General features: G+C 40.7%; 1 non-coding gene and 1 pseudogene across 2 annotated transcripts; one reads left to right on the top strand and one right to left on the bottom strand.

The window, feature by feature from the left end:
* Positions 1–13,121: 13,121 nt before the first annotated feature.
* On the top strand, positions 13,122–13,325 carry LOC120093316 (small nucleolar RNA SNORA73 family). Its single transcript, XR_015623557.1, has one exon. It is a non-coding gene; the product is annotated as a small nucleolar RNA SNORA73 family (small nucleolar RNA).
* A 2,191-nt stretch (positions 13,326–15,516) lies between these two features.
* Pcnx4l1 (pecanex 4 like 1) lies at positions 15,517–24,401 on the bottom strand (annotated as a pseudogene). The gene is made up of 4 exons (XR_015622646.1): positions 24,147–24,401; positions 19,556–20,566; positions 18,767–18,953; positions 15,517–16,980 (listed from the first exon to the last, which is right to left on the bottom strand). The product of XR_015622646.1 is annotated as a pecanex 4 like 1 (transcript).
* Positions 24,402–25,300: the final 899 nt, after the last annotated feature.

Genomic DNA, 25,300 nt, shown 5'->3' with positions numbered 1-25,300 from the left:
CCATGATCTGGGTCGCCCACTGTCACAAAACACACAGGTATAGCCCTGAACAGTGTGTTAAAGCATAAGGTCGTTCCTAGCCATTGGGTGCAGTCCTAACTGCAAGTGTGGCTCACCTTTTCCGAGCTGTGCACTCTGTGAAGCCTGTCTGACCAATTATAGACCACTTCCACCCTGGGAAGAATAATAAAACCTAAGTGAGAGTGCCAGACATGGGACAACCTGTGTAGCCTAAGACATGGGGCTTCACCGATTCCTTATAGGTTCTGGTTGTGGATGCACACCATATAGCCCAGACCTTCCTCCCACTGATAGTTAAGGAAAGGGGGAGATGTTGGAGACCGGGATCGGACTGTCAGACTGGGCAAAGCTAGAGCCCTGCCCTGAGCAGATTCCTGACCTTTTCAAAGAAAGAACATGTCCCCGGAAGACTGTTGCCTCATTGTCTAAGGAGGATATCTTGCGGTTTAATGATTCACCTTATGTCCTTGGGCACTTCCCAGTACTCCCCCAGCCCTAAGCTTCTATTCCTGCTTCAGAGCTTTAAATGCTGTACATTCCACTCAATAAACAGACCTTGACAAGGACACTGCTTGGTCTCCCTCCTCTTTCTCGCCCATTCTCCCCCAGGTATGGGTCCCCCTCGACCCCCATGGATAACTGGGTCCCCGCTGGTGGGGGCATAAGACAACACATGCATGCACACAGGCATGCACGCATGCACACTTACTGTGCAGTTCTATTTCTTCTGTCTTCGCCCTAAAGCACTCTGCTCAACTCAGATATGAAGGCAACAAGACTGCTTACTACAATGCTGAGTGGGGAATAATACCTGTTTCTGAATAAAAAAGTTTCATGGGTTTATATCCCAGCAGACGTAATGAGTTATGACGGCATCCACGCCACCAGGGCACCAAGAGCTGGGTGGGCATAGGCCTGCAAGGTTTAAGAAAAAACACATACTTGGCTCTTTCATTTAAGAGAATGCCAAAGCTTTATTGAGGTTCACAGAATATATACCCCAAGTCCACTGAGTGGAAGCACAATGGAAAAAAGAGTTTACATTCTCAGCAGGAAGACAGAAACCAGAACCAAGAGCTGACATCAAAGATATAGGCTCCCAGGTGCCAAACAGAAAGGTCAGTATGTTCCTTTGTTAGCAACAAAAGGCTTCCACATGCAGCACCAAGGCTCAGCAGAGGGCAACCACTTGAGGTGGCCCAGGAGGATCCTACAGCATTCTAGTTCTAGGTTTTAGCCATGTGGGATGGTTGAGCAGACTTCATGGAAAGCTGCCTGAGTTTTGAATAAAGCTTAAAATCTCTTATCACAGGTATAAGGCTATTGCTGGATATTGTTTTCATTGCTGAAGTTGTTCCCTCTGTATACTTTGTAACAAACATTTTCTGAGATTAACTTTTACTTATGTATTTGTATATTTTAATGTGTGTGTATCTGTTACCTCTTTGTGGGTGCCTGTGAAGGCCAGAAGATGGTCAGGATGCCTGGGCAAGGTTGTGAGTCTCCTAGTGTAGTTGTTCGGATCCAAACTCAGGTCTTCTGGAAGAATTGCAAGTGCTTTTAAGTGTTAAGCTGTCTCTCCAGCACATGATACAACCACTAAAATCCAAAGTTGGTTTATATGTGGGTATGTTGGCATATCAGGTTATCCCAACACTTGAGGCAGAGGCAGAGGCAGAGACAAATGGATCTCTATGAATTTGAGGTTGGCCTCTTCTACAGTGAGTTTTGAGTTCCAGGATAACTAGGGCTACACAATAAAGAAACCATGTCTTAAAAACAAACAAACAAACAACCAACAAACAAACTCAAACCCTGCAAACAGGCAAATAACAACAAAGCTGGATAAATAAAAATCGCTATAAAAGAGGACCCTAATATAGATTCTATAATCTACCATTAATTAAGCAGTCTGCTCTAGTTTTTAGACACCTAATTACTTTTATTCATCTAAGTTGTAGTGAAAATGAATTATGTAAGGAAAATCCAAGAGTAAACTTTAAGAAAATGCTTAAAGACATTTAGAGTATAAAACATTTGCCTGCTATCCTAAGATATAGAGGTTGAAATACCATGAGGAGGGCCTTTTGCTTTCTTCCAAGTTGAGATATGGACCAGCATTCTTTGCGTCCAGTCACTTGTAAGCCTTCTAGTTGTAGGTCTTGACCATGTGGAATGGTTGAGCAGACTTCATCGAAAGCTCCCTGAGTTATGAATCAGGGGAATGACTTAGGAAGTTGCCTCCAGCTAAGTGACAGAGAAGTCCTGGTAAGGAATGATTCTGTAGAAGTGAGAGATCCGTACCCTAGGTCAGAGCTGTGATCTCTGCTTAAATCTAGTTCTAGGTTTTAGCCATGTGGGATGGTTGAGCAGACTTCATGGAAAGCTGCCTGAGTTTTGAATAAAGCTTAAAATCTCTTATCACAGGTATAAGGCTATTGCTGGATATTGTTTTCATTGCTGAAGTTGTTCCCTCTGTATACTTTGTAACAAACATTTTCTGAGATTAACTTTTACTTATGTATTTGTATATTTTAATGTGTGTGTATCTGTTACCTCTTTGTGGGTGCCTGTGAAGGCCAGAAGATGGTCAGGATGCCTGGGCAAGGTTGTGAGTCTCCTAGTGTAGTTGTTCGGATCCAAACTCAGGTCTTCTGGAAGAATTGCAAGTGCTTTTAAGTGTTAAGCTGTCTCTCCAGCACATGATACAACCACTAAAATCCAAAGTTGGTTTATATGTGGGTATGTTGGCATATCAGGTTATCCCAACACTTGAGGCAGAGGCAGAGGCAGAGACAAATGGATCTCTATGAATTTGAGGTTGGCCTCTTCTACAGTGAGTTTTGAGTTCCAGGATAACTAGGGCTACACAATAAAGAAACCATGTCTTAAAAACAAACAAACAAACAACCAACAAACAAACTCAAACCCTGCAAACAGGCAAATAACAACAAAGCTGGATAAATAAAAATCGCTATAAAAGAGGACCCTAATATAGATTCTATAATCTACCATTAATTAAGCAGTCTGCTCTAGTTTTTAGACACCTAATTACTTTTATTCATCTAAGTTGTAGTGAAAATGAATTATGTAAGGAAAATCCAAGAGTAAACTTTAAGAAAATGCTTAAAGACATTTAGAGTATAAAACATTTGCCTGCTATCCTAAGATATAGAGGTTGAAATACCATGAGGAGGGCCTTTTGCTTTCTTCCAAGTTGAGATATGGACCAGCATTCTTTGCGTCCAGTCACTTGTAAGCCTTCTAGTTGTAGGTCTTGACCATGTGGAATGGTTGAGCAGACTTCATCGAAAGCTCCCTGAGTTATGAATCAGGGGAATGACTTAGGAAGTTGCCTCCAGCTAAGTGACAGAGAAGTCCTGGTAAGGAATGATTCTGTAGAAGTGAGAGATCCGTACCCTAGGTCAGAGCTGTGATCTCTGCTTAAAAATTCCAGGTCCAAGACCTACTTGCCCAGGGCCTTAAGCAGGTGACCCTTGGACTCACGGTGGAGAGTTGAGGATAGTAACAAGTCATAGCGTTATTATAGGCATTACATAAGAATACAGTGGCAGAGATACCTCCTAAACATCCTAGAGTGTGTCAGGGCTCCTGACTTTTTTTCTCCATTTCAAGCTGAGTTTTCTAGTAGCTAGTGTAGATCACTGGGTTGTTTCCCTGTTGTGACTCTTATGAACAGTGATATGAAGGGGGAAATGGGTTTTGCTCCTTTACCCTGGTTTCAGTTCCTCTCAGGGTGTACATGGTATGACTTACCGTGGGGATTTCACCCTCCAAAGCTTTGTCTTCATGCTGAACCTCCATTAAGAAGTGTGTCTGGTGTAAGTCCTTGGATGTACCACCTTGGGGTGGGTGGGTGGGAGGTAATAGGCTTCTCACAGGACTCTGGGAGTTCTAGAGCAAGTAAGTCCATTGACCAGCCTAACTTGGTATCCATCTCAAGGGGAGGCTCCAACGCCTGACACTATTACCAGTGCTATGGTGTGCTTACAGATAGGAGCCTAGCATGGCTGTCTTCTGAGAGGCCTAACAAGCAGCTGACTGAGACAGACACAGATACTTACACTCAAGTAGTGGGCTGAAGTTGGGTACCGCTGTGGTTGCGAAAGAAAGTTGGATTCTAAGTCAGGACCCTCCTGCCATAGCTTCCTGAGTATTCGGATTTCACTCATCTGATCCTCTGTTGTCCTTCATTTTAATATTTGATTTAACTTTTTCAAGATGAAGTGAATAAAAAGTAAAATATTGCCATGAATATTTAAAAATGGATAATTATTCTACGTAATTGAATAAAATAACATTTAATTGTGTGTGTGTGTGTGTGTGTCTGCTTATTTTTGTAGACCTGTGGGGTCAATCTCAGATGTCATGACTCAGATACCACACACCTTGAGTTTTTGTTTGTGTTGCTTGACCCCTCCCTCCACTCCTTCCAGTGTTTCTACCACCTCCCCTCTACCCTATATCCATTCCTCCTCTGTTCCCTTTTTTAAAAAATAAAATAGCAGGCCTCCTAGTGATATCAACCAAATATGGCATAAAAATTTACAGTAAGACTAGGCACAAACCCTCATATCAAAGCTAGATGAGTCAACCCAGTAGGAGGAAAGGAGTCCTAAGAGCAGGCAAAAACAGTGTTAGGAGTCCCACCCAAACAACAAGCTATACAACTATATACTCAGAGGATCTAGGTCAGACCTATGTAAGCTTTGTGATTATTGCCTTTGTTTCTGTGAGCCCCTATGAACCCTGCTTAGTTGATTCTGTGGGGTTTCTTGTGACTTCAACCCCTCAGGCTCCTACAATCCTTCCTCCCCTCTTCTCTAGGGTTCCCCTGGTACTTCCTAGTGTTTGGTTGTAGGATTTTGCATTTGCACTCATCAGTTGCTGAATGACATGTGTCTGATGACAACTGGGCTAATGTCTGGTGTAAAAGTATAAGCAGACTATCACTAGGAATCATTTCATTGACTTTCTTTTATCCAGTCATGTTCGGTTCTATGCTGGGTCTCAGGACTGTCAAGCCTCTCTGGGTTCTGGCCATCCAGGGTGCTTCAGGTGTGGCATTGGACCTCTCCTTGTTTGGTTTACTGGATGGTTTTGTGTTTCAACTTGGCACAAGCTGGAGTTATCACAGAGAAAGGAGCCTCTCTTGAGGAAATGCCTCCATGAGATCCAGCTGTAAGGCATTTTCTCAATTAGTGATTGGGGGTGGGAGGGACCATTGTGGGTGGTGCCATCCCTGGGCTGGTAGTCTTGGTTTTTATAAGAGAACCAGCTGAGGAAGCCAGGAAACACAATCCAGTAGGCAGCAGCCCTCCATGGCCTCTGCATCAGCTCCTGCATTCTAGCCTGTGTGAATTCCTGTCCAGACTTCCTTTTAGTGATGAGCAGCAATGTGCAAGTGTAAGCTGAGTAAACCCTTTCCTTTCCAATTTGTTTGGTCATGGTGTTTTGTGCAGGAATATAAACCCTGACTAAGACAATTAGCTACTCCCACAAGTTCTGTGCCACTATTACCCCAGCATATCTGGCAGGCAGGACAGATTATAGGTCAAAGGTATTGTGGCAGGGTTGATGTCCAGGGCAGGGATCCTTGCCTTGTTAAATAATATGGCTGGTTCAGGGTCCAAATTCCTCATTACTAGGCATCTTTCTTCACTCTGGACTGTGGCCACCTAAAATGAATTTGGCAATATTTCCTGTTTTTATTTTGTGATAATTTGAGGAGGATTGAAAGTCTTGGTACTAAAATCATTTGCCAGGGGAGGAGGGGCACTTTTAATGACTGCTTCTATTTGCTTAGGGGCTCTCATATTGATTTCATTGATTTTGTAAAATACAGTTCTTTAAATTATGACCTAAGGATTGATTTTTGGATTTCTTATATGTGTGTGTGTGTGTGTGTGTGTGTGTGTGTGTGTGTGTGTGTGTGTTTATGCCCCACTTTTTATTTCTAATTTTGTTAAATTGAATATTTTCTCTCTCTGTCTTTTAGTTAGTTTGGATAAGTGTTTGTCTATCTTGTTAATTTTCTCAATGAACCTACACTTCATTTCATTAATGCTTTGCATTGTTTTCTTTGTTTCTATTTTATTGATTTCATCCTTCAGTTTGATTATTTCCTGCCATCTACTCATCTCGGATGAGCTGCTTTCCCCCCTCCCCCTACACTTATAGGTGTGCTGATATGTTGCTAGTATGAATTCTCTCCAAATTCTTTATTTAGGCACTTAGAAATCTTGTTTTATACCCATTTTCATTATGTTCCATAAATCTGAGTGTGTTGTGTATTTATTGTCACTGAATTCTAGAAAGTCTTTAATTTATTTCTGCCTTGACCCAGTTGTCTTTCATTAGAGAGTTATTCACTTTCCATGAATTTATAAGCATTCTTTTGTTTCTGTTATTGTTGAAGTCCAGCTTAGTCCATGATGGTCTGAAATCGAAATGGGTTATTTCAATGTTATTGAATCTGTTGAGACCTGCTTCATGACCAAGTATGTGATCAGTTTTGGAGAATGTTGTGGGAAGTGTTGAGAAGCATATTTTTTTATTGCTTGGGTAAAATATTCTGTAGGCAACCTGTTAGGTCCATTTGGTTCGTAATATCTGTTTGCTCTATTATTTCTATTTTTTCTCTGGATGACATGTTCATTAGTGAGAATGAGGAAATGAAGTGCCTCACTATCAATGTATGAGGTTTGATCAGTGATATAAGTTTTAGTAGTGTTTCCTTTGTAAATATGGGTGCCTTTGAATTTGGGGCATAGAGGCTAAGAATTGTAAGGTTATCTTGGTGGGTGTTTTCATTGATAAGCATAAAGTGTTCTTTCCCACTTTTTTTTGGTTGACTGTGGTTTAAAGTATATTTTGTTAGATATTAGATGGCTTCAGAAACTTGTTTCTTAGGGCATTTGCTTGAAAAAAATTTTTTCCAGTCCTTTACTCTGAGTTAATGTTTATCTTTGATGTTGAGGAGTGTTTCTTATGTACGGTGGAAGGATGGATCCTGATTTTCCATTTATTCTGTTAGTCTGTGTCTTTTGGTGAATGATTGAGTCCATTGACATTGAAAGATATCAATGACCAATAATTGTTCATTCCTACTATATTTTTGTTGTTTATGGTGGTAGTGGTGTTCATGGTGGTGTATGTGTCCCCTCTTTTGGTTGTGCTGGTATAAGATTATTTCCTGTTTTTTTCGTGGGTGTAGTAAACCTCCTAGGGTTGGAATTTTCCTTTCAGTAAAATTCTTCTATAGGGATGGATTTGTGGGTAGATATTGTTTAAACTTGACTTTATCGTGGAGTATCTTGTTTCCTCTATTTATGGTGATTGGAAGTTTTTCTAGACTTTTAGAGTCTTTTAGAGGCTTTTAGAGTCTCCTTTGAGAACTTGGGTATAATTTACTTGTTTACCTTTATTTGTACTTGGTCTTTTTCCCTTGTAGCTTTTAATTTCGACTTTTATTGTTTTGATTATTATGTGGCAAGGAAACTTTCTTTTCTGGCTCACTCTATTTTGGTGTTCTTTAGACTTCTTGTACCTTTATAGGCATGTCTTTCTTTAAGTTAAAATTTTTTCTTCTATAGTTGGTTAAAATATTTTCTGTGTGGTTGAGCTGGGATTTCAGCGTGAGTTGGGGGCTGCAGTTATGGTGGCTGCTGTGACCTCTGGTCAAGCAGGAGACCTCTTGTAGAGTTGGGGGATAGGCCAAAGAACAGAAGAACAGTTGTGGGTAGGTTGGACAGTAACAGAAAGTATGGGGGCAATCAACTGGCAAGTGGCCTACTAGAAGTTGTGACAGCCAGCATAGCATCTGTTAGAAAAGGAGGCTTCTGCCAGAGTTGTGGCCTGGGATATGGTGACTAGGAGAAGAACCATGAATGGGGATAGGCTTTATATATTTTTTAATTGGATATTTTTTATTTACATTTTAAATGTTAGTCCCTTTCCCAGTTTCCCAACCATAAGCCCCCTATCTCATTCCTCTCCCCTTCTTCTATAAGGGTGTTCCCCCTCCCCAAATACCCTCCTTCTACCCTCCCAACATTCCCCTACACTATGGGGCCAGCCTTGGTAGGACCAAGGGCTTCTCCTTCCATTGGTGTCCAAGAAGGCCATCCTCTGCTATGTGTTCAGCTGGAGCCATGGGTCTGTTTATTGACAGTCTTTGGATAGTGGTTTAGTCCCTAGGAGCTCTGGTTGGTGGGTATTGTTGTTCTTATGGGTTTGCAAGCTCTGTCAGCTCCTTTGATCCTTTCTCTAATTCCTCCAATGGGGACCCCATTCACAGTTCAATGGTTTGCTTCTAGCATTACCCTCTGTATTTGACACACTCTGGCTGTGCCTCTCAGGAGACAGCATTATCAGGCTCCTGTTAGCATGCACTTCTTTGCTTCATCAACAATATCTAGTTTTGGTGGATACACACATATATATGCTGTATACCTATGTGCAGCAGGCTCTGCATGGGCATTACTTCAGTCTCTGCTCCAAATTTTGTCTCCATATCCCCTCCTATGAATATTTTTGTCCCCTTTTAAGGACGGAAGCATCCACATTTTGGACGTCCTTCTTGAGCTTCATGTGGTCTGTGGATTGTATCTTGGGTAATTTGAGCTTTGGGCTAATCTCCACTTATCAGTAAGTACATGCCATGTGTGTTTTTCTGTGATTGAGTTACCTCACTCTAGATGATATTTTCTATTTGCCTATGAATTTCATGAAGTCATTGTTTTTGATAGCTGAGTAGTACTCCATCGTGTAGATGTACCAACTTTTTGAATCCATTCCTCTGTTGATGGGCATCTGGGTTCTTTCCAGCTTCTGGCTATTATAAATAAGGCTGCTATGAATGTAGTGGAGCAGGTGTCTTTGTTGTATGTTGAAACATCTTTTGGGTTGATGCCCAGAAGTCGTATAGCTGGGTTGTCAGGTAGTATAATGTCCAATTTTCTGAGGAACCTCCAGACTGAGTTCCATAGAGGTTGTACTAGTTTGCAACAATGGTGGAGTGTTCCTCTTTCTCCAAATCCTCACCAGCATCTGTTGTCACCTGAGTTTTTGATCTTAGCCATTCTGACCGGTGTGAGGTGGAGCGAACATCTCAATACTTTGCCATTCATCAACATTCAATTTGGTCTCTTCTTACTCATTATACTCTGTAGGGCAGGGACTTCTGTTTGACATTTGCTTAGCAAACCTAAACATGAGGGCATTCACAATCAAGCACTAGGGATATGAGGATTCACTAACCTCCCTGATGTAAAAGTCGTGACCACCCCTTGATAGGGTTTTATATCAGGGCTGTACCACATGCACACTTTATTATGAACTGAAATAATTCCTCCCTACTCCTTTTATGAAATTTCTGATCAGGCAAATCACACTAGCTGTGTCATTCTTGTCAGGTTTCTACTTTCTTGTTTCTTATGTTCTTTAAACATGGTGCATGCTTATTTCCCTCCCCATAAGAGGTATCTGTCATAGTATGTTACCTCTTTTTTACCCTTTAAGGACAAGTTCTATTTTTTCAAGTCTAAGATAGAGTAGTGTTTTCACATACTGAACCTCTTTAGGGTTAAGAGTGCAGCTCAGTGATTGAGTACTTGCTCAGTACAGAGTCCTCAGTTTGACCTGTATCAAGAAAAACTGACCTTATTTGAATGTGTGCACTGTAGAGCTCTATCCAGTGCCTATCCTGTAGATATCCCCGAACCTCACCAGAGCACCTGGGTATCTAATGTCCTGTGTATCTTGTCTCTTTTCTAGTGACATAGGCCACAGCTTACCCAAGACAGAAAGATTCCATCCTGACAGAATTTACAGTGTACTACAGTAAATTAATCTCTGCAAAACTTTCCTTTTTCTGAGATCTAAAGTATGAATACCTCTGTCATGGGGGTTCTATAAGGATTTTAACAGGTAAATGATAAGTTCATAGGACGTGATGAAGAAAATTTAGGCCATGAATATTAGGAACTTCACTGTTTCTGGCTGGAGGAGTTAGATATCATGACCATTGACTATCCTGTTTTGTTTCAAATAACAGATTAAACATTCTCAGTATTAAGAACAATTAGCATTTCCTAAGAAGAGAGTAGGGATTGGGTACAGCTCTGAGAGTTTTCCAATGTTACCTCATTTCTCCCATCAATCTTGAGGATGCCTTCTTATATTCTTTTCAGGTTATGAGAAATGAAAGCACTGTGTTCTCTTCTGGATATTGGATATTTCTATCCTTTCTGTCTGAACAAAACAGGATTTATCAACTATTTACTAATACTAGGCTTCAACGTTCAGCTTTTATAATCTAGATGTGAACTTCATTCTATTGATGCCATGAAACACTCTGTTCAAAGGGATCCTGAGGGAGGTAAGGAGTTTATAATTGCATGTCATGGCTCACCACTGAGGGAAGCAAGTGCAAGGACTGAAACTGAGATGTGGAGGAATGCTGTTTCCTACTGGCCTACTCTCCCCTGCTCATGTTTAGTCAGCTCTTTTAAATAACCCAGGTCCACCTGCCTAGAGAATGCCACTGCCCACAGTGGGCTGGGACCAGTCACATTAGTCAGCAATTAAAAAAATACCCCATAGACACACCCATGGCAAGTTTAATTAAGCAGATGCCTCAGTTGTTGTTTTTTCCTATTCCCTTGGTCTGTTTTAAGTTTACATTAGAAACTAGTAGAGCAGCTTTGAGGCCTGTTTTATGAGGTACTGTAAGCCCTGCTTGTTTTCCTAGTTCCATTTACTTGGGATATTTTTCCCCATTCTTCATGGTAAGTTCATATTTATCTTTAATGGGGAAGTGTATTTCTTAAGAGGCATGGGGAATATAAAAAAGGATTTTCTTTTCTTATCCAATCTTCTACTGTATGTCTTTTGATTGGGAATTTGAGTCCACTGATAATAGACTTATTATTGAAAGGTATATTAATTCCTATGGTATTGTTGGTTTTTATAGAGTTTGAATGCTTTCTTTTTTTAAAAAAAATATATAAGTACACTGTAGCTGTCTTCAAACACACTAGAAGAGTGCATCATATCTCATTACAGATGATTGTGAGCCACCATGTCGTTGCTGGGATTTGAACTCAGGACCTCTGGAAGAGCGGTCAGTGCTTTTAACCACTGAGCCATCTCTCCAGCAAGTTTGACGTTTTCTTAGTTCTTAGTTGCCTAGTAATTGTCTGTTGGATGTGTTTATCCTTCTCTATAGTCTGAAGACATTTATCTAGTGTCCTCTGTAGAGGGGACTTAGTGGCCACCTACTGCTTTGAGTCTGGCAAAGTTTTCTTACTTTTCCAGTTGTGATAGTTTTTCTAGGAATGATAGTCTGAGCCAGCAGCCACGGTCTCTTAGAGCTTGAACTCCACTCTTTTGTTCACTTCTGGCTTTGTAAGTTCTCATTGAAAAGGCAGCTGCTACTCTGAGGGGCCTGTCTGCATATGTGGCTCTGTTCTTTTTGTTGCTGACATTTTCCTTTTTATTTAGTTATTACTGCTACTTTGTGTATATGTATATTCAAGTCTAAGTATGTATGTGTCATCTATGGTTTGTATGTGGTGAATGTGCACATGTGTACAGGTGTGTGAGAGCATATAACAGTGTGTGTATGTATGTAAGCCAGAGGAGGATGTTTTATCTCATGCTTTGTCATTTTCCTTTCATTTCCTTCAGAAAGGCACTCACATTGATTTGGAAGCTGGGTCAGCAACTAGTAAACCTCATCAACGCTCTTGCCTCTATTCCATCTACCATAATGTTAGAGTTACAGGTACCTGTGGCCTTGCCTAGCTTTTTATTCAAGTGCTGGGATTTGAAGTCAAGGCTTTATTCTTGTACGTCTCTATAATTCAGTTGTGGGGATTCTTGGTGCTGTCTCATGGATAGGGTGACTGAGGTCTGTTCTGTGAGGCTCTAGGAATGCTAGGATAGAAGGGTAGCCACGTATGTTCTGATCCCACAATCCAGGGTACTTGGTATGGATAAGTGTGTGCAGAAGGCCAAGGGTAAAGGCCTTCTCCTCTAACACCATGAGTCAGAGTGGGCTCTCTGTGGCAGGGCTGTGGGCTGCAGGCTCTGTGTAGTGACTTCACTAATTAGGTGCTCAAATGCTGTGAGATTATGGGGTCAGGGACAGATGGTTACAAGGCCTCTGACCTCAGGAACCAGAGTGTGCACAATGATGGGAGACAGAGGGAGCTCATGGGTGTGAGACATGGCTGTATTGTACACTAGGGACTCAGTATTGGCTTCAGGTGTGCCACAAGTGAGCACTAGGGTGGAAGAGTGCATGCTGTTGATGTGACCTGCCAGGATTAATGTGGGGTGATGGTTGTCTGTGCTGGGTAGGGCATGGGGACTTGAAGAAGTGTCTCATATTCTCTGTTTGCACAGCCAGGGTGTGTGAAGTATGACAATGAGAAGTAGACCCTGTGACTCGGTCAGATAGGGTATGTGTAGCACAGTGGAAGTGTATAGGGGTTAAGAGTATGTGGGTGAGTTATTTGTGATCTAGTTTTACCAACTGGAGTTTCCGGTATGGCAGAAGAGTGCCTGAGGCTGAGATGGAGTTTGTTGCTCTCACAGCTTCAACTATTTATATGCTTTCCTGTGTGGGTCCTTGCAAGTTCTATGGCTAGCAGCAGAATGATCTGAGGAGAGGCAAGAGTGAGATTCAGTTCAGTAAGACTTTAGTTATGTGTCACTGGTTCAAACTTCTGGAATCTGTCATTGGGTGGTTTATTTTAGCCATACTTAAGCACAGCATAATTTTGGAAAAAACTTTCCTGGTTACAATTAACTCAGTCCTGACTAAACAACAAAGTTTAAGATATGTTTACATTGAAATCCTTACAAAGTACATATGACGTCTTCCTTAAAGATGGGTTCTGTTGACTTAGAAGCAATGCTTAAGATAAGGGAGAGGTAAACCATGCCTGTGGGAGCCAGGATTGGTCTGGCCCTAAGATACCATAGAGGCCACTTAGGCTGTTGAAAAGTATAAATGACATCTCTCATAGGTTTTAGTAACTGAGAAGTAATGCTCAACACTTAAGGGGGTTCCAACATGGACATCCTGGCAGGTCACTCTCCCTGGGCTCTGTCCTAGTGGCATACAGGATCATAGCGTACTGCCTGATGATGTATAGTCCCTTTCCACAACGTTGGAGATGAAGCTGGGCTTTGAGTCTGCGCTTGCATATTCCTATGACTTCTCAGAGTCCTGTGGGCAGTGACTGAGGAGACAAACCATGGAGGAGACCAAAGGGGAAAAAAAAAGACTTAAGGGGGTAAAAACAATCTTTGATAAACGAACATAGTAATCCAGGGAATTCATGTGAATCATGGCCTACAGATAGAAAAAAAAATCACCAAGTTGTAAATTACATCCTTTCTGTGAAGAGACAAGTCTGTATGTCTAACTTTCCCGGCTTTCTCAGTGTTTGTTTGTCTGTGTACACAAGGCCCTCTGACCCTCTGTATTTCCCCTCAGAGAAGACCACTTTGAAAGGAAAAGACATACCTGACAAATGTTCCCATGATGTGGTTAACAAAGTTATTTTCAGGAGTTTGGTAGAGTAAGTAACATTTTATATTAATAGACCATTGGATTACTTAGTCTGTGTGAACTAACCCAGAGAGTCTCGTTTGTCCTGTCTCCCTCAAAAGAATTTAGCAATGCATAAAGTAAGGTCAGCTCTATGACTTGAGTCTTTGTCATGAAGTAATTAGTAATTTTCATACCATTATAAGTATGTAATTCTTCGATGTCGAACAAAAAAGTCCTAAATTTTATTGCTGCTTTGACATTTGTACTTCTCAAAAAAGTTTCTAAAAATATAACTTTCATAGATAAAATCAGATAAATTCTGATTTTCTGTCTCTCTCTCTCTGTCTGCCTTTTTTTCATCCCTGGAAAAAGCGTGAAGGTCAGAGGAAAATGTCTACTGCCTTCCTCTATTGCTCTCTATTATTTGGGGCAGGGTCTCTCATTGACCCTGGAGCTTTGTTTTGTCCTGAACCAGTTAGCCAGGAAGACCCTGGAATTTTTCCCATTTTCTACTCCATCCAATTCTGGGGTTACAAACATAACCCCAGAATTAGTTTTTAGGAAAAGAGAGTAAAGAGAATCAGGTGGGGATTTTCATCCACGGTTCAAAAAATAGGGAAAAATTAGTCACTACCTCCAAGTAGAGAGTTGTGATGAATGTCTGTAACTCCAGGGAGAGTGAATGCAGGCATATATTGTAGAAGTTATTAAGGTTAAAGAAAAATCTGTGGCTCCGGGTAGAGAGTTTAACAGATGAATATATTTTGGGCTAAAGTCCTGAGTTTTAAGTTGCTTATTGGTTTTAGAATTGATAGAAGATGTTTAAGTTTGTTTTAATGAGAGTAAAGAGATTACCTGAATCACGTGGAGATTTTCATCTATGATTTGGAACTTAGATAGGGAAAAATTGGTCACTAACTCCAAGTAGAGAGTTGTGATAAATATCTGTCACACCAGGGAGAGTGAATGCAGACATATATTATAGAAGTTACTAAGGTTAAATAAAAATCTGTGGCTCTGGGTAGAGAGCTTGACAGATTGAGATATTTTGGGCTAAATTCCTGGTTTGATGTGTTACTTATTGATACTGGAACTGATAGAAGGTATTTGGTTTGTTTTATGAATTATCCCACTAAAGGCCATATGGCTCGTTGATGCTGGCTAGCAAAGGTTTGTGGTTACTTTTGATATTTACCACAACAGGAAGCTCGAATTCTCTTAATGTGGGCTCCACGGGAATTTTGGGTTCATTTCCTGATATCATAGAGTACAAAAGCCTATCAGACTCATTGTTTAGCTTGCTTCTTCTTTTAAAAAATTGTTTAATATTCATAATGGGTGTGACTTTGAGTTTTATATTATTACTCTGGGAGAGAGTACAAGATACAAGCTTTTCTGGTTACAGACTAAGGAACACAATATTTTGGGGAAAAGATTTTGTCTTTTTATTTTTAAAAAGTATGATTAGGCTCTGAAAACCTCACAGAGTCATACTGATCAGATTTGATAGAGGTAGACCGCCTGAAAAATTAATGCAGGAGAATCAAACAAAGAGAGATTTCGATTCTAAACTTTTGTCTTGAGAGTTGTATTTTACAGAGTGTGCCTACTTGGAATCCTGGTCTCAAGGAGTTTCAGCTGGGTCCAGTCAGGAGCCATCGGCTACAGCATTTGCTTTATATCATCCTACCCCCTACCCTGAAAGATATCTCAACGCCCATGTACAGCTTGAAGAAATTATAGAGGAGTCGTCACCCCAATTCCCTGGACTCTGGGGGGCTGAAAGTGGTTATTCTAAAGTTGTTTTTATGTGGAATTTAAAATTGGTTGTAATTTAAAAGGGAGGAATTATCTAGATTGAATTGTACAGTTATAATCTCATTTGGTAACTAAACTTAAATCATATCTTTGTTTTGGTATAAAATTTATTTGTTATAAGAGTTTAAAAGTACAAGGTTTAGAGCCAGTCCTTCTATTGTTGTCATTATAAACTTCTGAGTTGATTATACCTGTGAGTTAAGGTTCAAATAGCAAATTCATGGCTCTGAGTTTGTGAGAGTACTTTCAAGATAATATATTGGATATGTAGAAAAGAGTCCAGATTGTCTTATATAGATAGATGTTTTTCTAAAACGTCAGAAATCCACAAAATTTGAGATTTAAAGTCATTTATCTTTTGTTGAGACATATCTGCTCCTAATACTTACCCTTTGGTGGATTTAATGAAAAATTTGGACATCTCTATGTCCAGGTGAGGCAATACTTGGTGGCTAGGCAGCCACTACACAAAACTACCTGTTTCATCTGCAGACTAATACTGTCCAGAAAAGGACAAATTATGCAGAATAGTTGACTGATAAACCCTGCCAAGACAGGGTGATCAGCCCTTCAAAATCTGCATTTCTAGAGTCTGTAAGTTGATTTTGGGCCAGAAGGCTGAAGACTTGTGCTCACATGTTACTAACAGGGGACTGTGCTAGTGGAGATTTGTTTCTGCAACCTCTCAGTTCTAGAAGCCATGTTAGGCTTCCCATGTGTATAGATATTTGGTTATTCTCAGATTTCTGATGGGGTTGAAGAGCGATTATAGTCTCATAGCCTATCAGGCTGTTTAACTCTGAATATACATATTTTATTGAATAGTTGTCAGATAGTATACAAGCTAGCCAAGATATAATGTAGATTTTAAGCCTTTCTTAAGCTGGAATGGATAACTAAATGTTCTGTTTAACTGATATAGTGATGGACTGGGTGTTGAGAATATCATATGCTTTATAAATTGTAGAAAGGTAATAATTGTACTCAATTTATATATAAGTGAAAAGGCTTTTTAACTGGACAAAAAGGGGGAAATGTGGTTTGCCCTGAAGTTATCTGTATTTTGATGCTAATTACACTGCCCCAAGGACAGCTGCCTAGTCAAGTACTCAGGAATCAGGTGACTTCACCAGAACCTCCCCATTGAATTTGTAAAGTACAGTTGAGGGGCAGGTACAGGATAAAGGAGGCCTGTCATTGGAGGAGAAGGAAGGATGTGCAGGAGAGAAGTTTGAAAGAGGAGGAGACTACAGGAGAAAGGAGGAGACAGGAGAGAGGAGAGTGTGAGAAGCCATGGTGGGTAACATTAGGATTCCATGCCGTACCTTCACAGGTTGTTACAAATGTTCTTAAGGGATGGATGGTACTGGGCTTTGTATGTTTAGGTGGTCAATTATATCTTATCAATTGGGTCAAAGATTATTGTGTTCTTTTATGTGACAGTTTGAATGTAGGAAAGTGTGCGGCAGCAAGAGACACTGGGCCACCGCGGAGTTGGGATGTGTTTCTTCCAACATATTTAGAAGATATCTTGGGACACTGAGGTGCCGGACCTAGTGAGGTAAAAGACAACCAATACTTTTATATTTCTTATATTTTTACAACAACACCTTAAAACTATGTCTAGAGAGGATGTACATCCAATGAGTGGTGACTGGGGCCAAAAGAAATCTAGGCCCCTTAAGCCAGATTACAGGAGTCGGAATTCACATTACCCTGACTTCTCCACCTCTGAATTAGAACCTATCTCCAGCCCTGTGTGTTCAGTTATTAGGATCCCCAGCTTTACTCCTCCTTCTTTGGAAACCCTGAGCTGTACTTTTTTTTTCACAAAGCATTTCTTAGCTTCTCAAACTTTCAATTGTCATTTCTAGGGCATCTTGTGCTTCTAGCAGGGAACAGCCAACTCCAGAGCTCAGGCCTCTGGGTTTTATTCTTTGAATGAGTTTTTCTAGCTCTCCATTAGAAGACAAGAGCAGACTGCCTAGAGGCCAAGGGTAAGCTTTGGAGAGGTCAGGAGAGTCAGATTTTAGCATCTGGTAGAGAAAGTAAGTGACACATAGGAGGAAAGTGATAAAGTGGTTCAGTTGGGTTAGGCCTGTGTATGCGGTTTAACATCAATTTGGTGGTGGTATTTTCAGTCTTTAGAATGGATTGGCCTGTGTCCAGTGTATGTAGGTGATGAGCTGCAGAGGAAATTGCTGAGGATGTGACAGTCTTGAGAGGTCAGACAGAAGAGGAAAGGCAGCAAAGGTTCTGAGAATGATTACCCAGAGAAGGCAAAGAATGTGATGTTGGGGAGCCCTGACAAACAATGTCACAGGTGACACAGGATAGAAATGTATCTCCATGCTTGCTGCTCAGGGCCAAGTGAGCTGAGAGCTGGGCAGATGGCCAGCAGCCAGATGTTTGACATGTAGGTCAGTCAGGACTGTAAACTTTGTTTTGGGGAGGAACAGCAATGGAATGTAGAGTGGAATGTATTGACAAATAATGAGAAGCAATTCCTGTTTGCTGGCACACAGCATAGGTTGGGCAGAGGACACCCAGAGGTGCAGGCATCACTAAGATTATATCCTAAGTGTTGGAGAAATGTGAGAGAAAGAGAATCAGAATGGTGTGTACACGATGGAGTGAGGAAGAACTGGAGACAAGAGGATAGTGAGGAATAGCCTAATGTGAAAAGCCTGCCCTGCCACCTAAGGCCATGGTGAGGCCCTGGGACTGTGCTGAGGCCAAGGATCATGTCTAGGTGTGGCCCTGTGGTTGCAGGGATCGATGTTCATATCTGTGGCCCATGTTACCACCAAAGGCCATGGGGACATCCTTGGTCTGGGTTGCTTCCTGGGTTGATGTCTGAGGATTGAGTAGAGCTGGCCCTGCCCTCCTACCTGAGCTGACCAACTCTGCTACCACCTAGACCAGGATCCATGGTGCTGAGTTGGCCTACCCCAGCATCTAACACATCTACGAACTTTTGCACATCTATGAACTACTTACAAATTAATTTCTCTTTTTGGAGGTAATATTAAGTGGTAATTCTTACACTTGAAGGGGGAATACTTGAACCTGAACACATTTTGTCAACTGTGCTATGCAGATTGCATGCCCTGTCTTTAGGTCACCTGTTGTGTGGTAACTGCACAGTATAGTCTATTTCCCTATTCAGCCAGCAGAAGGAAATGAACCGGCTACTCCAAGTTATACTATCTAATAACAGAACCAAGGCTATGCCTTCTAACTGTTATTAACACATTATCCATAGCTAGAAAGTCACATTATCTGTCCCTTTACATATTGACATCCAATCTTTAAGGTTTCTGCATGGAAATGTCTTACCATACTAGACTCATACCCCAGGCAGAACAAACACAGCTTTTCTTCTAGAATCACTTCTTTCCACTGTTCTTCCAGCACTAAGCCTATGTACCAGTCCCTCTCATACTCTCTGAGGCAGTTGGTCAGTTCTTTAAAGCCTTCTATTGGACCCAAACTTGCTTTATCAACCATTAGTTTCAGTGTATACCTAAAAAATAGGAACATAAACAATTTCAGAATATTAAAAAAAACCTTGGAGATGAAAGCAATTTGTTCAATATTTTTAAGACTTGGACGTGGAAGTAAGTCACAGAGGACACAGGGGGACACATACGTGACAGTGTCAGAGGCAAGGTGACCAGGCCATCCCTGCCTATCTAGAATGAGCTCAAGGCTGGTCTGAGATCACATCTTAACAGCCTGCCTCCCCTAAAATGAAATCATCCATTTCAGATAAAAAACATAGAGGGAGGTATACCTCACTTGGCAGCGTACTTGCTGACCATCACAACAAAGCCCTGATTTGATGCCAGCACCTTATAAACTAGGCAGTGGTGGCCAATGCCTCTAACAGCCGCACTCTGAAGGTAGAGGCAGGATATCCAGTTCTACCCTCAATACTGACAAAAACAACAGACACAACAACAAAATTTAAACAAACAAAATGAGGGAAAAATGAAAGCAACTAACTGGAGAAATCCAATGAGTCCTATAAAAAAAATCCACGCAAACTAAATCTAAAAAAACAAATAAAAGAATCTTCTAGTGATTAAAAAAAAGAACAACTTGTATATAATCAAAACAAGTTACCTGAATGCTTTCCGAACTAGGTGGAAAAGCTTTGGTTTTTCTGAGAGCCAATTCAAGGTGCCAGACCAGGGCAAGCCACCATTGTAGACTCTTACTAGCTGACCAGGACTAGGCACACCATTGTCTATTCCAAATAAGCCAATGTAACAAGCCATCACTGTATGAACGTACAAGTCTTTTAAAGCTGTATCCTTTGCAATTTCTTCTAGTACACACGACCTTCCTTCTGAGTGGAAACATTCCAATTCCCTTAGAACAAACTGATAACAGTCGTCTGGAAAGAAGGGGCTCATCTCCATTATTTTGCAGTTAGATCTCCATTCTTCAGGTAAACTCAGCAAGCGAGATGGGAAAGGAATATATGCCCCATCTTCTCGCTGTCCTTTGTCAACAGTCCCAACTGTTGTCAATGAGTCCCAACATGACCGTCCTGTAAAGATCATTTTTGGTACCAGTGCCGGCAGAATGCTTATCTGCACTCTGGGAATCTACTGACCCTGGAATAGGCAAATTTGTACAAGGTAGACTTTGAGCTTAAGTTTTTTTTTCTTCCTGTTTTTGATAGCTGGTTCATTATCAAAAATACTACTATCACAACTTTCATGCACAGTGTCTGAATTTGAACTATCTAAGTCTTCCAGGGATTTGGGGCATGGTGGACTGTTTGATGCCAGCCACTGGTGAGGATTCTCCTTTATTCTCAGTTTTGTGAGTATTCTCCTGTATGGTAAGCCTTTTGGAGCAGTGCTGAATTAGCACCCACACAAGCACCTTAACAAGGTCATCTTTAAATTCCTTCAAGTTTTCAGGAGAATCAATTATTCCAGTTAGGACATTCCTGGCATCAGAATACAGTCTCACGGGCAAAACCGTACATGGCGTCAGGACGTTCTCCAGGTGCTCATTAAGGGAACACACTTGCGGGTGTTCCTGCTGGAAAGCACTTTCAAACACTTCATCAACTCTCTGGGCTTCAGCAGTGTGGCAGGATGTTTCCTGCAATTCTAACCCCTAAAGAGGAAAGAGAAGCGCTTGGGTTCACAACCATCTCTTCTCCAGCGAACAGAAACCAATCTCAGGAGTGCAGTGGAATCTCATCACACAGATATAGAGAAGGAAAACGCAAACTCTAAGAGCAGCTACCACTTAAGCTTTATGTCAGCCAGCACATTTGACGCTGGATAAAGAGATAACAAGGAAGGCCACTACAATTTTAAAAAAAATTATAGAATATCCCACTAGAGGCTAGTTAAGACTTACTGTGGCATAGTGTGCCTTACCTTCATTAGATGATCTGCTGTCAAGGATGCCTCACACATTAAAAACTGGTAACTCAGACTAGTTTGGCAGGAGGGGAAGCAAGATCAGAACAGTTAAGTGTGTTGCAATAATTCTGTATTGTTTTCTTCCTACTTTATATGAGATCAAAAGAATTATTATAGTGTATGGAAGTACTGAATTATCAAATCCTATTCCTATTTTAATTTTTAATAACATTTATTTAATTACTGTCTATCTCAACCAACTGCAGCCTAAGTTTTATAAAGAGCTGTCTTTGGTCTTGACTAAGGGCAGGGTCTAAGCCAGATGAGATGAGGGGTTGAGTGAATGAGTTTGTGCCTGTATCAATTTTTGATACATGCTGATGTAGCTTCACAGGCAAACCTGGATATGGTGACATCAAGACATTCCCCAGGCGCTCATTAAGGGAATCACTTGTCCCCAGTCTAGCTGTGCTGACAACTAATACACAAGGAGTAAAGTAGTTATTCTTCACTATTAGAGTTGGTAACTTACTTACATATATCACAAAACCACTAGTGCCTTCCTGACCCACTTTTAAGGGCTGCTCCACCAACATGCCACATAGACCTTCTCCTGTCTCCTGGGAGGTTCCTCTTATTTCACAGGAAAAATGACACCTAGACACTGAGTGAGGATGGGGTGCTCCACCCTCTGTGGGCATCTACATACACCCACTTCTTTCACAGCTTAGAGGGTATCAGCAAGAGAGAGCCGAAACACCTCACAAGCCGAAGGCTAAGCAGGAGTGCTACAAAACTATGTCTTCTGGACCTGATGAAGCTGCTGCTCTCAGGAAGCCAGAGAGGCTGCGGTCCCCTGTTCACGCAGTCACCATCCTGGTGTCCACAGGAAAGGCCTCACAATGTCTTAAGCCTAGCACAGGAGCTTGGCAACTGATGGCTTCCTGGGAAGGAGAAAGAACTTTCTTCAGGGCTGTGGCCCGCACAGGTTGTCAATGCTCCAGCAGATGGCCCTGCTCACTTGCACACTCAGCACTCAGGAAGCACTGATGGGGCTCAGAGTTCTAACAAAACCAAGACTTGCTTTTGGTTGGGCATCTTGATGGGGGTGGGGGGTAGGGTGGAAGAAGAGTCTGGAAGGAGTTGGAGGGTGGACTGGGGGTGTGTATGACCTAACTACATTATCTGCATATGAAATTACCAAGGAGTTCAAGAAAATTAGTAAATATGTTTATGAAGATTAAGTTTTAGAAATTTCAAAGTAATACAAATGTTAGTAAGTCCAAAGCCAATAAATAAATAGATAGACCAATAAAAGTTACCTATAAATGGTGTGAAAATCATGACAGACCATTAGAAGGATTTATGTCATTGTGTAATATTAACTGTATGATTTAAAAATTTAATAAAATAAAAAAATAAAAAAATACTCACGATAGTCTGCATGTTCCTTCTCAGACTATTCAAGCAAAGTGTAGGTGAGTTATAAGATGTAAAGGGTACTTTAGATCACCCCAGTGGACCAACCCTCAGTTTCTGATTTGTTCCAAAGTGAAACTCATGCATTTCCATTTGCAGTTAATTCACGTAGACTGAGGAGTGAATTTTGAGTGTCACAGTTGTAAAGGGACAGCATTTTGGTTCCTAGTACTTTCTTCCAGTCTTTGTTAAGATGAAGAGTGTATCCATTTACTCTGAACTCAGGACTGTTTACTAAAGGTCCGCTATAGTGTTGAGCACTATCACAGGGCCTTAGGTTACTTTCTTGGATAAAAGCAGAACTACATTCCCAGTGGCATTGCATGAGTGAAGGACACAGACAATAAAAAGGAATCACTTATTCAGTTTTTAGAAGGTTTAAGTGTTGGCAAGGCAAGGGTTGGGGCTGCTGGGATGGGAGTGGCTATAGTTTTAAATACAATGGCTATAATACCTAGAAAGAAAACACCTGAAGGTGGTGTGACACGTGATTGATTACCTGAAGGGAGAGGAAACAGTCAGTGGGCTAGAACAGGGGTTAAAGTAGCACATAAGGTTCAAGAAGTAGAAGTAAATCTTGACTTTGAATGAAAGAGATCCGCTGTACCAATGGTTCTCAACCTTCCCAATGCTGTGACCCTTCAATACAGCTCCTCATGTTGTGGTGACCCCCAACCATAAATTATTTTCATTGCTACTTCATAAATGTCATTTTGTTACTTTTATGAGCTGAAATGTAAATATATTCAGGATATCTCTCATGGGACCCATGTGAAAGTGTTATTCAATTCCCCAAAGGGGTCATAACCCACAGACTGAGGACCACTGCTCTATAGGGTTTCCAACAGGGAAATGACATGAACTAACCTTATTTTCAAGATCATTTTGCTTAATAATAGATTAACAGGCTACTAAAATGATCTGGGTGGGTAAAGGATGAAACAAGCAGGGGTGAGAGGTGATGGAGACAGAGACAGTTACAGGACGAAGGGATCCTGTCAGACTGAATGTGGGAAGCACACCAATGTCTACTATGTGTGACCTGAGCAACCAGAATGACAGCTGTCTGGGAGGACTGGTACAGACAACTCATGAAACCAGAGCATCTGGTCAGCTGCTGCTGCCTGGCTATGTGGGGCTGGCTACGAGTGCACACCGGAGCTATTGGCAAGGTGAAAGTCACTGAACGTTTCAACAAGTGCGAGGTTGACAACAGAGTCAAACAGTTGAGTAAGGTGAAGCAGATGGGGAGAATTTAGAATACACAACTCTCATAGAGCATTTTGCCCTTAAAAGAAAGAAGAATGTTGTAATGTGGAGGGCATTTTTAGTAAATTGAAAATATTTATGTAATACATGGGAATTTAAGAAATTACTGATTCACATTTTTGACATATTCAATTAGACATGAATGACAAGAAGAAGACTAGGAGATATGGCCAGAGAGATTCAGACCAGTTAAGTGCACTGGCTACTTTTCCAGAAGACCCTGGTTTGATTCTTAGCACCCACATGGTGGTTCCTGGGGATCTGATGCCCTTTTCTGACCTCCATACATATCAGGCATGTAGTCACATATATAGGCAAACCACCATATGTGTAATAAAATAATACTAATATTAATACATTTTAAAAAGACAAGAAAAATGTAGGTAGTCTTGTTATCATGCTCTAGTATGTAATCAGCTATCAATAGTTGCTTACTTAAATATATCTTTAAAATTTATCATGGATTTTCACTGGATAAGATCCACTTCTTTCAAGCTAAGTTGTTGATGTGTACGTAATGGGTAAAACTTGACATATGCTCTGTAAAGACTACTGGAAGAGTTTCAAGGGGTACTGACCTTAACATTAATGCAGCAGTAAGTATAGCCACACTCTAGAATCATTATCCATAATAAACGATCCTCAAAATGGCCCAAGTAATGAGACCCAGGTACAAGGAGACCTAAAAGAAATTTAAAATAGGAGAGGAAAACAAAAACAAAAAAAAAAGAGGAAAAGAAAGAAAGAAAGAAAAGAAATGACTTTTGGGCTTGTTTTGTCCTGTAAATATTTCCAATTAAACATCTATAAACAAATTCAACTACTTTGTCCATCATTAGGTCAAGAATGGAAATGAAGCTTGAATTCCTGTTCTCCCCAATACTTTTAGCATGAAGGAGAGTTGAATTTTGTCAAATGCTTTTTCAGCATCTAATGAGATGATCATGTATTTTTTCTTTGGGTTTTTTTATAAAGTGGATTACGTTGATGGATTTCTATATATTGAACCATTCCTGCATCCCTGGGATGAAGCCTACTTTATCATGATGGATGATCATTCTGTTGTGCTCTTGGATGCAGTTTGCAAGAATTTTATTGAGTATTTTTGCATCAATATTCACGAGGGAAACTGATCTGAAGTTCTTGGGTCTTTGTGTGGATTAGGTATTAGTGTAACTGTGGCTTCACAGAATTTATTAGGTAGTGTTCCTTCTGTTTCTATTTTATGAAATACTTTGAGAAGGATTGGTATGAGGACTTCTTTGAAGATCTGATAGAATTCTGCATTAAAACCATCTGGTCCAGGGGCTTTTTCAGTTGGTAGCCTTTTAATGACTGCTTCCATTTCCTTGGGAGTTATGGGACTGTTCAGATGGTTTATCAGATTCTGATTTAACTGTGGTACTTGGTATCTGTCTAAAAAATTATCCATTACATCTAGATTTTCCACTTTTGTTGAGTGAAGGCTTTTGTGGCAGGATCTGATGATTTTTAAAAATTTCTTCAATTTCTGCTTTGTTTCCATTTTCATTTCTCATTTTGTGAATTTAGATACTCTTTTTGTGCCCTCTGGTTAGTCTGGCTAAGGGTTTATCTATCTTGTTAATTTTCTCAAAGATCCATCTCCTGGTTTTGTTGATTCTTTGTATAGTTCCTTTTTTTTTTAATTTGGTTGATATCAGCCCTGAGTTTGATTATTTCCTGCCATCTACTTCTCTTGTGTGTATTTGCT

Source organism: Rattus norvegicus, chromosome 6 (genome assembly GCF_021556685.1).
Source record: "Rattus norvegicus strain SHRSP/BbbUtx chromosome 6, alternate assembly SHRSP_T2T, whole genome shotgun sequence".
NCBI lineage: Eukaryota > Metazoa > Chordata > Mammalia > Rodentia > Muridae > Rattus > Rattus norvegicus.
The sequence above is the reverse complement of the archived record's forward strand: the minus strand, read 5'-3'. Positions and strand labels throughout refer to the sequence as shown.